The sequence below is a fragment of the Seriola aureovittata genome, chromosome 21 (assembly GCF_021018895.1).
Source record: "Seriola aureovittata isolate HTS-2021-v1 ecotype China chromosome 21, ASM2101889v1, whole genome shotgun sequence".
Taxonomy (NCBI): domain Eukaryota; kingdom Metazoa; phylum Chordata; class Actinopteri; order Carangiformes; family Carangidae; genus Seriola; species Seriola aureovittata.
Window position 1 is genome coordinate 13,992,209 of NC_079384.1, and position 15,232 is coordinate 14,007,440.

A 15,232-nucleotide genomic window follows, 5' to 3' on the forward strand; every position below is an offset into this window, starting at 1 on the left:
ATTATTACTTTACTATTGTTTTAGCAATTGTATGTTATTGGAAGACAAAGTGAAGGCTAAGGCTCTGCTGCCGTCAAAGCTACATTTAAATAAATTATTGCTCCAGAGCAAATTAGAGTTGATGCTTTAGTATATGAGTGATTAGCTCCATTGGAAACATTAATTCACATGCAAGGGGGAGTGATCAAAGGTTGCAATCCCAGAACAGATCACAGCGGAGAAGAGAAGAAGCCTTTGACTTTGAACTCTGCAGAGCAGATAATAGCTGCAAAACAGAACAAGGAAGGTTAGGTGGTTTAAAGAGCATACAGTGTGCATGTGAATGATTGCAAGAAAACGACAGTATTGATGAAGATTACCTGATACTGACAGGGAGAATGGAGGATTTAGCATTGTGCTAGCTTCACGGGTGTCTTCATGTATCATTATGTAAGCGATACGAGGTAGTGAGTTGGAGGACATCACTTAAACACAACACAACGGCTGGTGTGTCTTCATTTGATGCAGTTACCACAAAAAAGCATCTGCCTGCCCAGTGCACTCCACACATAAAAGGCAAACAGATTAGATTAAAATGGCATACAACAGATTAAAATGGCACAGCAGGGGAAGCGATTTCATGCAGCTGGCAGACGAGATGAACGAGGGCATGTCAAAACTGACAAACAGCAAGTTGGGACTCTTTCTCTGCGTGTGTATAAAAAGAGGAGATTAGGTGAGACAGAGTGAATGAGGGAGAGAAAAACATTAATCATCAGGTTTTGTAAAGAGTGTGTGGGAGGGAAGGGAGTAGATATTTTTAATGTAGAATAAAAATGAGAACAGAAGACAAAAAATTTGCTTTAAAAAGAAAAACTGACAACACGTCAAAGGGTACACAGATTTGGCCAAAAGAGGCTGTGCCACATAAGCCTGTCTGCCCCCGAATGACCCTTGAATTGAACAATTTTGGTGTAGAAAACACAGCCATTGCATTGTGGGAAGGAAGCATAATAGCTGAGCAGGAGGGGATGGACCACACAGCCACGTCCCAACGTTATTTTTATGCATTTTGATTGTTCTTTACCAAAACATCTGACAATTAAACACGGGGCATAAATGAGATCTGATCAGGATGATGTGGATTTCACCACCTGCTCATAGTGTACATAAAGTACACACACACACACACACACACAAACCCCTCATCCCTCAGACACACACATACACAATGTTTACAGTACAGTGTTGCCAGGTGTGACTGGTATTTAAATGCATACATTCAAATCCGCTTCTCACACTCATTCCACTATGCCTCAAGCTACCATTGCAACTAATGATTATTTTTACTATTGATTAATCTGTTGATAATTGTCTCAGATATGAGAGCGGTATTAACATTATCATCTAACTCTCAGTTTTGTGTCTCTCGCCTTTTGTGCTGCTACGGGATCACAGCATGTCCCTGTGAGCTAATCAGATAGTTAACTTGACTCGGTTAAACTGACAGGTCAGGTGAAAACGCCAAAGATAATGCTGGGTTTAGCTAAAAGGGAGAAAGAGAAGACTGGTGAGACGGCGGAGAGGTTCATCTGTATGGACATCAGGTAGGGATTTCATGTAAGCATGTCACTCTGAGCCTGGTCTGCCGACATCCCTCTGTAAACAAGCAGACTAAGTCCACATTAAACTGTCCCAGTCCATGTGGCATGCATACTGCACGCACACACACACACACACACACACACACACACACACAATCTGGATGGTGTACTGCTGCTCATCCAATTATGGCTGTGCCATGCATGAGGACCTTTCAGCTGGTCAGCAATGATGAATGGGAGATGGAAGCACTAAGGAGGAGAGATCAATCTCTCCCGAGGAACAGGAAATTCCAACCAAGTGAAGAGGACAGTTTCAGTCACTACCAAGACGGCAAAATGACACTTCTGGCCCAACATAGGCCTGAGTCCTCAGCCCGAGTCTGCCCCATTAACTTGCACATCTGGGCAAATTTTGGCTTTTATCCTCTGGTTTTGACTGACAACAGGGAAATTTTCTGTGTTTGCGTCAGAACTGGTACAGATCTGGAAAAAGCATCTGACAATCATGCTGTATATGGGCCAGGTTCGGACCGTAGAACCGGACACATACTGGGCCAGAAAAAAACAAGCATGTGGCCCAAATATAGGCTGGATTTATTTTGCTATCTGGGTAAATGTAGAAAGTATTGTTGCAGCGCACCAACCTGAAACTCAAACGTTTGTCACAACTTGACGAAGCAGAAATTCACATGGTCACATCTGCTCAGTATCTCAAGGAATTCCACTCATTCTGGACACAGTTGACGTCTAGTATCATTAACATTCAGTGCAAGTGCAGTAAATAGTTCATTAGTTATGTAGCATGGAAAAATGTAGTATATAGCAAAGCTACACCAACAGCCACCCTTTTGTTTTCCCTGAGAAGCAGTGGATCCCTCCCAAGGAATATGACAGGATGGTGTTGGACAACCAGGCTGTGTGAAGGGCAAAGTTTAACTAAATGAACTCTGACCTTAAAGGGGTGGAGAACAGTGCAAGTAAGCACACACATATGGAGTGGATTATTATGAGAATGTAGAGTATGCACAGTGTTGATAGCTGGTATCTATAGGCTCTGACCTCGTCACTCCCCACAAGGAGACACGAGGTTCTGCAGAGCAACGAGCGGGGAGTGGCAACACCTTCTTCCCAGACTCAGAGCCTACAGGTGGATTGTTGGAGTGGAGGTGAAGGACAGGGTGGCAATGGACGCGTTCTCCGCACCTGTCTGCCATTTACAAAACAGTAAATTTCATTCTGTAGTCGCCATGTGGTTTCATCTGACCACTTTGCTCATTTTGTCTGACATTAAAACCTAATCACCACCCCCCACCCCAGCCACCCCTTCAGGTAACATTTCATTCGATTGTTTCATTATATTATTAATAATGTGTCCTCTGGCTGGCGCTGCTACATGAGTGACATGGAACAGTTAAGCCCCCAGATCTGGAGGGATGAACTGGGGAGATATGAGATGTTGGAGGAAGAGAGACGGGGAGGATGATTGAGAGGGAGCAGAACATGAAAGGGAGATGGAGACAAATCGGGAGGATCGCGAAGCACACGGAAACGAGCCAAAGAGTCAGAGAGAATGAATTTAAGAGGCAAAGAATGTCTGATAAACGAGCGAGAAGTGAACGTAGAGAGAGGGCTTCCTGGGATAAAGCGTGACTAAAAGCCATACAGAGGTGAGATATTGATTAACAGCACTGTCACCTCTGACACTACGGTATTTTCAATTAAAACCGATGTCAATAGAAAGCCAGGACACGGGGGATGGTGGTGGTGGAAATATGAGGGCTGCACATGATGAAACAATGGAGGTGAGTGGAAAACAAGGTGAAAGGCAGAAAAAAAGTCAAGGCAAAAAGGCAAAGGAAGAGATCCATTATGCTTGTAGAGTGTAGATGGCCTTAGCATCAAGCATTACTGTGAAAGATTAAGGGTTAATGTCCAACTGGGGGCCCTTAATAGAAGAGTGGAATACTTCCATCATGCACGCACACACACACACACACACACACACACACACACACGCACGCACAGACGCACTCACGCACACACACACACGCACAGTGGGGAACCGCGCCGCTGAGTGTGCTGCCGAGGGCTGAAATCCAAAGCGGTTATTCTGAAAATAATAATTGCTGTGATTACTGCTTGTTCGCATATCTCCCAGCCATTATTCTCCTGTTTTTTGGAAGTTTTTTTTTTTTTTATTTCTACCCGACTGTGCAGCCTGCATTAAATCTCTTCAATCTCTAAGTCTGTCAGCAAGCAGGAGCCGAGGAGGAGATTTCGCAAACGAACAAAAAAATAAAAAATCCCCTTGCTCTGGAGTCACAGATGGACTGCTGCTGAAAATGTCATCAAACCCCTGAAAGGGAGTTTTGACTTTTATTCTTTAGAAAATAATGCCAGGTTGATGTGTGCGTGTGTGTGTGTGTGTGTGCGTGTGTTTGTGCGCATCTGTGCAAACATAAGCTTGTTTAACTACATAGTGAGGATTGGCAGCACACTGTTGTTGTGATTTATAAGTGGAGTTATGTACATATCACAACATGCCTGTGCGTACAGTATATTAAAAGCAGTGTATTCGTTTGTTTCAGCTGCACCAGTGACAAAGTGACTTCAGTTTCCAGACAACATGAGAACATTAAGTGACCAGAAAAACAGAGAAAATTGCCAAATGTAATGCAATTCTATGCAAAACCCTGCAATAAATGCTACCTTGCAATAAAAATGTTCAGTTTTTGTTTACACTTCTACAACTAAACTTTACTTTTGAGCGGAGACGTTCATTCCTGACCCGTGAGAACAGATGATTTTACAAAATAGTCTAAACCCAAAGACTCATTATTAGCTTTTTCTTACTTAGCCCACATCTGCAATAAGACAATCCGATTTTTAACGCACTGTTTTCATGTGAGAAACAAATTTTGTCCACATATCATGTACAGGTTATTTTTGAATAGGCCTTGACATAAAAACAGCTAAATCACTTCTTCTGTGACCTCTTTTCAGCAGGATAACCACAAAACTGTGAATCACAGCCAACATCTGGTGAGAAGTGGGACAGACTGCCCGTCTGACCAGATCATTATTTGATGGTAGAGAAGACCTCTGACAAAGTCAACATAAATGCAGCTAAATGGAAACAGCTGCGTGATCAGCTACATCGACATCTGAATTTGGTGATCACAGAGAAAAATTTTAACTCTGCTGTCATGCAGTCGACTGTTGGCAGCTACACACACACACACACACACACACACACACAGACGTTTACTCTGCTGAGTGCCAACCCTGCTCCCTGTGATACAGCTGAATTCACAATATGGTTGTCCTAATTTACGTATTTTTTATGCCTGTTGTCAGACAACTGAACAAGTTTGAAATAGTGATGTAATCGCAGCATGTAAACACTACCTGTTACTAGTTATTCCCAAGCTGCTGTACGGTGGTGCTGATGAAATCATAATTTTGTCTGAGAAAATCATCGTCAACGTCACTTTGGTACCACACAGCCTCCAACCATGACTGGGCAGGCTTACTGTAACGTTACATCATCGTTTTCCTGTGCAGTCTACAGCACCGAGCTTGCATATTAAAAATACATTTATGTACTCTGGAGACTGTTTTGAAAAAGCCAAGTATGTTTTTGTCTGGACAGAGGACTGAAATGGAGAGAAAATATCACTCATGGTAAAAATGTAATCAATACAGGTATATTGTTAACACACAGTATTTTTTTTACCCTCACACCACCAACTATGTTGTCAAACAACCATTTCCAGTTGTCTGATGATGTGAACGTTTCCCTACACCATCTATCTTACATGCTTTACATACGGCATGGACTCTGAACGCTTTGAAGTGGTGCTTTGGGTTTACATTATTTTGCTACATACAATACATAGCTTACTTGTTTGTGTGTTGACTCGGTTCTTTGGTACATTTTAAGGGGGTACTTTGTGGAGTTGTTGTAGTGAATGTTTTTTCCATCTCACTTAAAAATGGAGGAGCAATCTGGCTCCTTATTCAGCATTCATAAGCAGTCTGAAAACATTTAATAAATGATTTATAACACATTATAATGTAATTGTTAAAAGGACATTTTAAGTATTTACTAATGGAGTGTTTGTCAATTGTAACATCGCCTGTGAAGACGGATATTATTTTCATTACATTGTCAAGCATTAGCTGTTTTTACACCAGTATCCACTCATGCGTGCCCACAGGAGGGATTACAGTTGTTGACAAATACATTAATAAACACTTATATCTGCTTACAACTACAATATAGTATGTTATAAACTATTAAATATTCATACTGTATATACTGCTTGTGAATGCCAAATAGGGGGAGCTCCAGTGCATCAACAACCCCATACAGAGCTTGAACTGCCATAGAGTTGAATCAGCACCTCTCTGCCACAGTGTCACAAAGCTAAGATACACTACTGGAAAAATGTATATTTCATGACAATGGTGGTAAGGCTTCTACTTCTCTAGTCACTCAGTGTAAGTGAATGCAATGCTGCTGCCACAAGAACAAAAACATCAATGACAGAGATAAAAGGGGAAAAAAGGAACAGTGGAAAACTGAATGTGTCAATGTGAGTGACTTAATGAATGAATGGATGAAGGAAGCAGAGAATTAATGAAACGTTCTCTGCACGTGTGATAGACCAATGCCCTGGTTGCTATGGTAACAGTGCTGTAGATACATATTTAGTTCCCTGCTAACATTCACCCTGCGTGTTTTGAGGTTAAGTGCATTGATTTGAAGCTGAACTCCGATCACCTGTCTGGAAGTGGAAAGGTGTCTTGACCGGGAAAAGCCACATGGCGGATGTCATGTCATTCACTATGACCCTGAGTCACAGTTTTCTTGAAGAAAAAACTCCAGGTTCAACTGAAAAAAGAGTTCTGAACCAGGGAGGGTGCACACACACAAAAATAGACTAATAAATAAAAAAAAGGCAAAAGGGATTTTACAGGGAAGAAGTCGCACCTGCATGTGATGCAGCAGAGGGACGCACGGGGTAAAAATAACATCCAAGTTTCTATTTCTCTCCCTCATAGTCTTCTCCAGCCCCTCTCCCTCCTCCGCCAGTGCGCTATTTTTATCCCACGATGACTCTCCCACAGAGAGCGTGAGCTCCTCTGTCTGCCACCGCGCTGCACGTGAGTCCTCTGCACGTGCGGCTGCTCTCAGTGCCGTGACAGGCAGCATGGGCGTCAGACACGACCCGCACCACCGCCGCCAGTGACAACAGCAGAGGAGGGAAGGAGAGGAGAGGAGAGAAGGGGAAGGAGGAGGAAGACATCAAGGATAGATAGATAGATAGATAGATAGATAGATAGATAGATAGATAGATAGATAGATAGATCGATAGATCGATCGATAGATCGATAGAGAGATAGATAGATAGATAGATAGATAGATAGATAGATAGATAGATAGATAGATAGATAGATAGATAGATAGATCGATAGATCGATCGATAGATCGATAGAGAGATAGATAGATAGATAGATAGATAGATAGATAGATTTGTCATTGATTAATGTGTCATTCATTTATTCCTTCAGTCAGTCATTCATGGTTTCTATGGAAGACCATCTCTGCCAGAAAAAAGGGCATAGGGACTTTAAGAAAAACAAAATTTACAAATGACAAAAATAACAAGAGTTGCTGCCTCGCGGTCGTGTGCCACCACCAACCAAACAATCTCTCCTTCCCGAGCTAGAGCACTGAATAATGGGCAGAAGTCTTTTTGCAGAAAATTATGATGGCAAGGTGAAGTTGACCTTTGAAAATGTTATCATGTCATTATTACTGTATGAATTTGTGAGTTATGGCCAAAATGGCATTATGACATTCCTGATATATTTTATTCACAAGAACTTGAGATCACCGTGACCTTGAACTTTGACCTTAGACCACCAAAATCTAATCAGTACATCCTTGACATCTGGTGAATGTGCCAAATTTGAAGAAGTTCTGTCAAAGTGTTACTGAGTGTGTTAGTCTAGCTGTCACTGCCACAGAGGCATAAACACACTAAATCAAAATTATGACATCAATTATCACAATTTAACATTTAAACCAAAATTATAGATTATTTATGTTATATGTTCCCAGCATTTGCCTTATCAGTCAAAATAAGATAGAAAGACATAATTAGGAGATAATATATAGAGTCAAAGTTGTCAATACATCAAAATTACAATTTTGATATATAGCCTTTAACCTATAGGTCAAAATTTTGCCAATTACATATTTTTCCCAAGAGAAAACAACAGTGTTAGTATTTTGTGACTTGATGGTCTGTGGTGAGTCATGTCTGACAAGAATATATACAAGCTGTACAAAACAAACAATCGCACATACACAACAAGGAAATACAAATCAATGTCAAGCTCAACAATAGCTCACCTTGGGCTGTTGAACAATTGAAGCAGTGCGTAGGAAGGAGGTGGAATAATCTGACACATGGATACAGCAAGCAGGTTTAAATAGAAACAGTCCAACGTATGGTTTATGCAATTCTGAATAAAGTTCCAGCAGGTCTGATGCAGTATTCATAGCAAAGGTGGGTATTTGCCACAAGTTGTTTCAGCAAAATCCCTGAAATAACGCTTGTTTATGTTCAGGTGTCATAGGCCTCCAGCTTTTCCTGGAGGATTCGCTGCATAATTCATATTTCATAAATCTAACTTACTGTTTCTAACTCTTCATCCATTTTTATTTTCTTAACAGAAATAGACATCCACAGCTTTCTCACACTTTTCTCACTTGAGGGTTTGAAGTCCTGACTGAGTCACAGGACAACACATGCCTCTCTGCGTGATGTGGTTAGGATTACCAGTATGTTTAGATTTGGGTTCTCAGTCTTATCCTTGGATTTTTGCAGTTCATCCATTTTCAGTGCAGGATTTTCTGTTTTGTGGAGTTGCCCATCTGGAGTTTGATCTGGGATCAGCACTTGTTCTTTTAACTTCCACAGGAATCCAGTGTCCTTCTTGACATATTATCTCCAGTACAGAGCTCTTCGAGCTAGTTTTTAGTATGTGTGGTTAGGTGACTGTACTGCTTTTGTGCTGCTGGAATCTGTTCTCAGACACCCTCCCATCAGGTGCTGAGTTGTGTTTCATAGGATAAAAAATTGGATAAAAGGTCAGGGATCACAACCATGTGCATGATTTTCTTGATAATGGGACATTTTAAACTTGATTTGAAAGCAGGAAGTGTGGGTTTTATGTGATTATGTGGCAAGAGCCCCACTATTCTGTGAATTGTTAGCCATACTAGCGGCGTGGCTCTAGTGATGGCAGTTTTGGTCTATTCTGATCCACCACTATGGACCAGACTGAGGTATCTCAAAAGTATATGAATGGACAGCCATGAATTCTTGCACAAAGATTCATGGTCCCCAGAGGATGAATCCTACTGACTTTGATAATCCTCTTAGTTTTCCCTTTAGTGACAACGACTATTGGATGGATCATCATGTAATTTGCTGTAGACTTTCATGTCCCTCTCAAGATAAATTGTGATCACTATGGTGATCCCATGACTTTTCCTCTAGCGCCATCATCAGGAAAAAAAATTCAATATATCCAGAACTATGGTTTATGATATTCACATCAGCGTTAGCTGTACTTTGCTAATTAGCTTGTTAGCTAATTTGCCAAATTTGCCAAACTACGATAATGATGGTAAACCTTATACCTGCTACAAATTAGCATGTTAGTTTTGTCATTGCATACTAAGCATTTTTCTTAATCATTTATGTTCATTATTAACAAAAAATAAACACCTAACTTCCACTTCTCACAAGTGCACTAGTGCATCATAGATTAGAACAGGCAGTAATAAGTTATGTTAATATTTCAAAATTAACTGAGCTTTAAAATCAAGTGATCTACTCCACTTAACAGCCGCTCACTATTTCTCTTATTTCTTTGGAGCATTTAACCAAAAGAGACTTTTCTTCTGCAGTGTTCAGCCCATAAGTGACTCTGATGAATGCAATCAAGCACTTCCTGTCTTAACGGTTGTGCTACAACGAGCCGTCTCCTCTGAAGGAATGAATGAATCTTATCACAGCTCATTATCTGTTCTTTGTAATTCCAGAGGTCCTGAATGCTCCTATAGGAACCAAGCTCATCTTCCCTGCATGATCTGTATCAGTATAATTTCTAAATTATGACACAGGTAGTTCATGCAATTATGTGTATAGTATGTGCCTCTTGTTCCTGCGTCATGATGTCTGGTATTACTGCTTGTAATAAACAATGAGAAACATCACTTCTTTACTAGATTGGTATTTGTCTTCCGCTTATCTGTGATTCAGCTTCCTTTTGTCAACTTCTGCTGTACTATGAGTTTAGTGCTCACTGTACATGTTACAGGTATACTAGAGCTTACACTTAGTATGCTAATGTGTTTGCATAGTATTACCATAATGCTAATGTCCTATGCTAACCATTATCAAATATTTGCATTGAGACTGTCCTCCCAAGAAAAATGGCATTTCCCTTTTATTTCAGCAAATTCAATAACAATATTATATCTTTAAATTCAAGTGACAAAGCCATAAAGGCCAAAGTAATGATTCTTGTTTGTCGGGAGCAAAAGATGAAACAGTGTGAGGTTATCGAGCCACAAAGTGTGCAGAGGTATAGTAAGAGGTCTCATGGATGGGCGAACATATTTCAGACTACGACAGTGGACACTGCTGTTTGTTTCCTGTTTCCTGCTGACAATCAATGCTGGTTTTTAATCATCACCACAATTGTTCTCTAGCCTTAATCAGGTAGTTATTATTTCAAAGACAGTTTGACTTTTTGGGAAATATGCCTGTTTGGTTTCTTCTTCTCAGTTACGTGAGAATTCCACTCTTAAGTCTGACCTTTAAATACGCAGCAGACTAACCTAGCTTAGCACAAACTGGAAATGGGGAAACAGCTAAAGCTAGCCTGCCTCTATACGCTTACAAACTCCACCCACCAACAATCCAAAAGTCTATTCTTTTAATTCTCAAACAGAAAGCATCCCCTAACCTAACTGAAATAATTATTTTTACCTGATGCTCTGCTAACACTTTACATTAATAAAATCTGATCCGAACACTGAATAGCTGTTGACGAGACACAGCTAACAATGATTAAAAAAAAAAACAGCTGAGAGAGTGTAGCTGAAGACTACGTAACGCTCCAAATAATGAAAGTTAAGCCAAGTCTTGCAAGGTATAGCTGAGTTTGAAATGCTGAGACCGAGTTGGCCTAAAATTGTTTTTTAGTAAATGTGAGTATTTTTGTGTTTTCAGCAGTAATCTTAGCCGAATATCTTTTTTCAAAAGAAATGTAATAAGCGGTTTTTCCACTGAAAAACTGATTAAATCTTTCTTTTTTTTTTCAGTTTGTGCTTGGCATTGTGCTGACAGGTGTTAGAGTGTGCAATGTTTTCACATAGTGTCGCATCACACCTTCCTGCCTGAGCTTTTGGAGCAGTGTTGTGTGTTCAGACGGGATGTGAATAAGGTTTCCCAAAGCATCTTTCCAGATTGTGTCTTAAATGATTTAATTTCCTCTTCTTTTGATGTTGCACTTTCTACATTGTCCTGCTCTCGCTCACTCAAAAACTGGATTCATGTTTTTTTCCATCACACCAGCAGGTCATCAGTGTATGTGCCTGTGTCATCCAAGCTTTTAATAATAATCTAGTAAATTGCAGTTTAACCCAAATGGAGTCTTAAAGAATCTACAGCATCAAAATGGGGCGTTGAATGTGCACAGGGGAGAGCATTTATCATCAAGAGATAATCAACATGTGCTAATTACGTGTGATTTCATCCACAGATGTAAGCTGATGGCGTTCTCATTTTATTGCTGAATTTAGATTTTGTGGATCAAGACATATTGACTGCCAGTTCCTGCTACATTATTTGCATTTTCTCATTCAGCGGGCTCATCTATCTTCTTAACAACTCCAACTGAAGCCATCAGAGATCTTTCAGTTTATTTTTAAACCATACTGAAACTTTTGGTACTGCAGTTTCCTCCAGTGTGCTGTGTTCTCCTTCCAGGAAAACCAAGCCTTGAAAGACATCATTGTACTCTTAAAGTGAATCATCTGTGTTGATTTCTTTGGTGGCCGCACCATTCCCATTTATTCTGTTGACCCACTTAATTTCAACACAGGCTTTCAGGCCTGTATAGACTCTAATTATTGGTGATTGCAATTCTAGTCTACACTTATAGATTTTTTTATCTGTACTTTTATCATAATAATCATCAGGCTAAATGATATCACATGTGCCTGCAGAAATGTGTCAGATTAGGGTTAATCTTTTCTTTCTGACATTTCTTGTTCATTTGTTTTTAGTCCCACCAGCAGCATGTCTCTCAGGATCAAAAAGGTCTCTGTTGGTTGGTTTGCTGGTTAATTCAAAATCAAAATTCAAAGATCAAAATCAAAACTAACAAGAATCCCGTCATCCTCCGCTGTACTTTCAGTTTACTACTAATTAGCAAAGGCTGGCTAACTAACGTGCTAAGCTAAGATGGAGCGCATCGTGAACACATCAGCATGTTAGCTTTATCATCACTTGTTAGCATGCTGATGTTAACATTTAGCACAAACCAGAGCTGCAAGCATGACCGTATGTAGCATGACCGTATATTAATTTGCTTGTACTATACTAAGAAATGTGTGTGTGTGTGTTTGCATGTTCATATCTTCCTTGTGCATTTCTTTCAGTTGTGCAGTGGTCGTCTTGGTGCTGATGGCATTATTAAGAGAGATGTCGTCTTCTCTTAGCAACGTCTCATTTATTACGAAATGATCCCAGTCACTGCTCTGTTTCTAATTAGAGACACCTCTGTAACGAGTTCATACACTTGTTGACTGATTCTAACATCACTTGTGCACACACATGAATAGCTGTACTGCTTACATGTCAAGGCCGTGGGCTTCAGTATGGAAGCTCAGTCATGTTCATCTTGTGCATTTCCCAACAACAATGGGCAACACTGTCCACACATGGGGTGTATCTCCTCCGTCCACGTGCACCTTAGCATCATTTTCTGTGTTGCTCTCAGCTTCTAGTCAAGTCCTGAGGATAGTTGTACGCCTGTATTTTAACAATTTCACTGCAAACTGCTCACTTTGTCTTTGCTTAAAAATATAGCATGTTGGTCAAATTTGTAACTTACTGTCAACTAACTACATTTGGTATTATTTTACAGAGAGAGAAAGTTAAACTGATTTTAAACTTAATCGTTGACGTACTGTGCATTCAGAAAGTGTTCAGACACTTTCAAATTTTTCAAATTTTGTTATGTTGCATGCCTCATGCTAGAAGAATAATTTTAAAAAAAAATCCCACATCAATCTACACTCCATAACCCATAATGACAATGTGAAATGTTTGAATTGTTTTGTTCGCAAATTTATTAAAAAGGAAAAACCGAAATATCAATGTGATTTTGCAAGTTCCTCCCATTTCCAAACAGGAACTCTAGAGCTAATCCAGTGTGACCATCAGGTTCTTGGTTCAGGACAATGGAGTCCTGGTTGTTAGTTATAGAGGCCACTGTGATCTTGGGAACCTTCAATGCAGCAGAAACGTCTTTGTAGCCTTCCCCAGATCTGTGCCTCAACACGATCCTGTCTCTGACCTCTGCAGGCAGCTCCTTCCACTTCATGGCTGGGTTTTTAATCTGATATGCGCTGTGTGCCTTCCCCAATCATGTCCAATCAGCTGAATTCACCACATGTGGACACCAAGGTGTAGAAACATCTCAGAGATGATCAAGAGAAATGGGAGGGAGACACCTGAGCTAAATTTCAAGTGTCATAGCAAAGTGTCTGAATACTTAAATGTCAATGGGAGATTTCAGTTTTTCCTTTTTAATAAATCTGCAAAAAGAATTAATAATTCTGTTTTCCCTGTGTCTTTATGAGGTATTGAGTGTAGATTAATGAAGGAAGTTTTTGATTTTAGCATAAGGCTGCAACATAACAAAATGTGAAAAAACTGAAGGGGTCTGAACACTTGAACACAATGTACATTTTCCGCCTTTGAAGAATTGAAGAGAGAGAAACACAGAAACACTAAAACTGCCTGCACTTAAATTTCACATCCTGGGTGCCAAATTCAGGACAGTTGTTCTCTGAAGGATAAAACAGGACAAACAGAAACAAACACACACACACCCACATATAAAAGAACCATTAAATGTACTCTCTCTATAACGGAGAGAGGTGTGTGTGGAGAGTAATGGCTATTGATTCATCACCTTTTCTCTGCTCTGCTCTGCGGGGAGCTCAGAGTTCTCTCCCTCCTGTTTTCTCAGCAAGAACTCTGTCAAACTTTTAATTGTCACCTCAGAAGAAAAACTTTGACAACAAAAGGCTGTCTGCATTAGCGCAAAGAGTATGTTTGTTTTTGTGAGTGTGTTTATGTGTCAGCGATGACAGCGGGTCGATACCTCTGTGAGAGACTGGGAGTGACTGAATGTGTTGTGTGAAAGCAGGTGGCAGGCCGGTGTATCACTGCTTACCTCTAGTGGTAGAGGGGAAAACTGCAGGTGGCAAGACAGTGATTTCAGGCAGCATTAGTTATTGTGTAAAGCATTGATGCTCATGTAAACTCACTCAATCTAGATGTATGTTTTTCACAATGCAAAATGCGTCTTTCACAATTACACATACAAGTGCTATGCAGATCCACACATACATTTTATAGCATTTTTGGATTTTGCAATATTTTTTACCTTTTTTGTCCATGGTGAATATTTTCTTTATTGAGATGGAAACATTCGACCTGTGAAGATGCGGATGGAATCCAGAACAGCTGAAGAAACACATGTATGCAGAAAGGTCACTGGCACTTCATGTACACAATAAAACCATTATTATATTCACACTAAAATAATGCTGCAATTGTTTAAGTATTATATGAATCAAGTCCAATATTTTTTCTGAAACAAACTCTAATTTTCTATGAGCTACATGTGTCCACAGAATATTAGAGCAAATAAAATCATATTACTCCACACAGTACATGTCTCAAGCATTACACTGTAAAATATCATCCATCATGCTGCTCTTTTCTTATTGACCTAATGTCAAAATCTAAGTTTATTGATTTCAAGTGAAATCAATCTTAAATCTTAAAATGTTTTGTTTTCAGAACTTAAAATCCTGAGCTCTTGACATGATGAGTTGATTGAATGAACTGCTGAGTGTCCACTCAACTCATTAAATGAAGTTTCTTAAGAAACATCATCAGCATGTAAGCAGACTTCCCAGCATGCATTTTTCAGAGGGAAAACTCTCCAGAGAATTTTGTTTTGTAGTTTTAGGAAAATGCATATAATGTACACTTGCTGTGCATCTTTAAAACATGTTAAATTAAGTCATGGTTGTTTCTTCATAATAATGTTCATTCCTTATCATTTACTGAAGACATTTTCCAAATTTAAGTTAATGTCACGTTTTAAAATTTTTGTAACTCATTAAAGGAGCTAAGAAAGTTTTGCTATTGCTACAGCCAGCGTTAGCATTTACAGATGTTCACTTACCAGTCGAGAAGGAATGTTTTAAGTTCAGCAACAAACTTCTTTCCTTTACTCGCCAAGAGCTGCCTCCT